The following is a 3,728-nucleotide window of genomic DNA, read 5'->3' on the forward strand; positions in this document are numbered from 1 at the left end:
TTCTGAGACGCAAAATGGCAGAATGAGAGCATCACTCCATGCTTGAGAAGATAGAGAGCTGAACATGATGATAATGGCTAACAGGAAGAGCAATGAAGAGGACAGAGCAGAGGGACCTTGGATTCTGTCAGCCATGAGTGATTTCCTCAGAATTCTCTGGGAATAGGATGCCAATAAGGTCACTTTCAACTCAGTCAGGTTGGGAATGACAAATTTAACAGAGATAAGCTTGCACTGTGAGGCAGCTATCGAAGACTCTTCAAGGCTCTCTGTCTATATGAGCAATGCATCATTTGTCTTTTCCCTATTGCCTCTGTACACACCTTTGATTTTCACATGGGTCTTCCATTCTCCTTGTATATCTTTCATTATTTGCAGTTTGGCACCCATTCAATTTATAGTTCTATACCTTTTGGATGGCCCCCAATGATCCTCATCTCCTGGTATTCACACACTTGCATCGCACCCTCCTATATTGAGTCAATGCCACTTTAAGAGTAGAATTCAGAAGAAGTGGCCAGGTTGACTCAAGGCTAGGTCATAAAGTCATTATGACTTCTACCTTGCTCTGTTTTAAAATGCTTGCTCTGGGTGAAGCCAGCCATTCTGATGAAAGGACAGTAAAGTATCATTTAATATCAACTTGCTGACCATATGAATGAGACCTTGAAAGTGGATTCTCTAGCCTAGTCAAACCTTCAGATGAGTATAACCCTGACCAATATCTGACTGCAATCTTATGAGAGACCTTGAGCCATGACATATAGTCAAGCTGCTCCTGAATTCCTGCCAGGAATAGTGAAAGATAATTTTATTGTTTTAAGTCACAAAGTTTTCAAGTGATTTGTTATACAGAAATAGATAACTAAAGAAGAAAGAAGACAAGAGCATAGAAAGAAGGGCCAAAGTTTATGGTGAGTCATTTCAAGGAAGTAGAACTGAGCCTTAATCATGACAACATGTACTCAGCTAGATTTGAGAATTGCTAAGGACCAGTAACTCCTGTGTACCTCCCATTTTCCACCCTTAGTGGAAAAGTGGTTATTCTGTCACACCAATAAAGGCTGGATGATTTGGGGCAAAAAAAAAAAAAAAACTTGTCAATTTATTTTATAGGTCTTCAGATCATGAAGGTTGTACTTGAGGAGATATACTCCAGGAACCACACCTAGACCCGATGTAGATGGATGATGAACCTGATCATGATGCTATACTAAATGAAACTTGTGGAGGGTCTTCAGAGGGTTTGAGTGTATTTTGAATGTGGGAAGTGTACTGAAAATAATGTCCTCTCCCAGGTAGAAAATAATGTCTACCTGAAACCTCAGAATGTAACCTTACTTGGAAATGTCTTTGTAATGTACTTATTGAAGTTAAGCTGAGACCATAGTGGATTCAAGGTGGTCCTAATCAAATGAATGGTGTCCTTATAAGAAAAGTAACCAGAAACACAAGGACACAAAGACCCACAGGGGAAACACCACGTAAAGATGGAGGCAGTATAGGAGTGATGTGTCACCAAGCCAACGAACGCCATGGATGGCCAGCAAACCCTCGAAGCTAGGAGTAGGTAAATAAGGATTCTTCCCCAGAGGCTTCAGAGGGATCTTGGCCCTAAAAACACCTTGATTTCAGACTTTTAGCCTCCAGGCTATGGGAGAATAAATTTCTGTTGTTTTAAGCCACAGAGTTTGTGGTGCTTTGTTATGGGAGCCCTAGGAAACCTAATGCAGTAGGATTTCAATTTGTGATCAATAATTTGTGACAGAGGGCAAACAGTAGTGGTTTTAAAACATATACATAAAGTCCTTGACACTTGTCTCACAAAAAGTTGAGTCACATTCCCTGCCCTTTGAATATGTCAGCCTTTAGTATGTACTTCTAAGGAACACAAAACAGTGGATATGATGTTGTGTTACTTACAGTGTTAGGTTAGAAAAAATGAGAGTTTACACCTGGCTCTTATTCTGTACTTTTGGCCTGGGAACCTGATCATCATATTGTGAGGAAGTCCAAGCCACATGGACAAGCCACTGAGATTCTAACCAACAGGCAGAAACAACTGACAGACATATGGGAGATGGTTTTTTTTTTTTTTTTTAAGATTTATTTATTTATTTCTCCCCCTACTACCCATTGTCTGCTCTCTGTGTCCATTCACTGTGTGTTCTGTGTCTGCTTGTCTTCTCTTTAGCTGGTACCAGGAACTGATCCTAGGACCTTCCAGAGAGGGAGAGAGGTGTTCAATCTCTTGTGCCACCTCAGCTCCCTGGTCTGCTGCATCTCTTATTGTCTCTCCTCTGTGTCTCTTTTTGTTGTGTCATCTTACTGTGCCAGCTCTCCACTTGAGTCAGCTTGCTGCATGGGCCAGCACTCTGCATGGACCAGCTCTCTGCTTGGGCCAGCTTGCCATGCAGGTCAGCTTGCTTCCACCAGGAGGCCCTGGGAATCAAACCCTGTACCTCTCATATGGTAGACAGGAGCCCAATTGCTTGAGCCATGTCTGCTTCCTAAGAGATGGTTTTTTCAGATGAACTCCTGCATCCAGGTTTTGAGCCTTCCTAGCTGATGCCATGTGGAGCAGAGACTGAGCTATCTCTACCAAGCCTTGCTGAAATGTCAGATTTGTGAGCAAAATAAATGTTTTAAGCCAGTGGATTTAGGGATCCTTTGTTACGCAGCCACAATAACTATTACAGGGTCCTCTCTCCTTTTTTTTTGGTGCCCTCATTTTTTCCACCTTAAGTAGAAATCTGAGACATATTCTAGGGATTCTTTTTCATTGTTTTCTCCTTAGAGACAGGGTTATACCAGTTGCCCCCAGCCAAAGAAGCAAATGCAAGATCATTGCCCATTTGTTAAGGGCAAGCCCATATTAAATCATCTTGCATTATTTGTGTCAAGGGAATATAGTCTAGTATTCTCCCTGATGCTCCAAGTTCTCATATAACCCAGCTAACACAGCAACAACCACACAGTGGCAAGAACCTCAGTGAGGTAATTCAGTTTATATTTACAATCTCAAGGCTATCTCTCAATGGGGGTATGTATTCCCAAACCCACCAATATTTTTGATCAATAATTGGACAGCAATAGCTTTTGCTAGAATTTTTAATAAACCCAGACAATTAATTATTTAGCCAGAAATCATGTTATTTTTCCTACTGTGTGCCATGCATCTTCAATCAATAAAACTAGTGCCACCCCCTTTTTATGCAAAAGAACATTCCCAGCCTCTGAAAACCCCAGTGGATGCTGATGATAGCACTCCTGGAGGAACCTAGCTTTAATTCTTTGTGCTATGGTACCTCCTCATAGTGCTGGTCCCCTCAGGGCTCTATACATTGTGGTATGTGAAAACTGGTTTCATACTATCTGCAATAGTAGCCATTCTTCTTTTCCTTCTGGAAGATATTCCCCTATTTCCAAGGTGACCAAGTGACTGCCCTGTTGGCTACACTGGATGGGGTGGAAGGGGAAACTTGCCCTTCCCACCTCCAGTGCAAGTTATTGACTCGAGTAGCTCTCATTCTTGGTTCAATGAGAGGGTCCTTCCTGTTTTTCACTCCTTCATCTCCTTAAGGCTCAAAAATACCTCCAAATGCAGAGAAATTTATGAACCATGTTATCTCTCTTTGTAGCCCTCTCACAGCACTTTCACCCTTCTCTTGTGACCTTCAGGCACCATCCAGCTAATTAATCATGCAATTTCTGTCAGGTGATCCACC

General features: G+C 41.9%; 1 long non-coding RNA gene across 1 annotated transcript; it reads left to right on the top strand.

The window, feature by feature from the left end:
* Window positions 1-584: 584 nt before the first annotated feature.
* Window positions 585-1,681, top strand: LOC131278047 (uncharacterized). The gene is made up of 2 exons (XR_009185179.2): window positions 585-914; window positions 1,117-1,681. It is a non-coding gene; the product is annotated as an uncharacterized lncRNA (long non-coding RNA).
* Window positions 1,682-3,728: the final 2,047 nt, after the last annotated feature.

The sequence above is a fragment of the Dasypus novemcinctus genome, chromosome 3 (assembly GCF_030445035.2).
Source record: "Dasypus novemcinctus isolate mDasNov1 chromosome 3, mDasNov1.1.hap2, whole genome shotgun sequence".
NCBI classification, from domain to species: domain Eukaryota; kingdom Metazoa; phylum Chordata; class Mammalia; order Cingulata; family Dasypodidae; genus Dasypus; species Dasypus novemcinctus.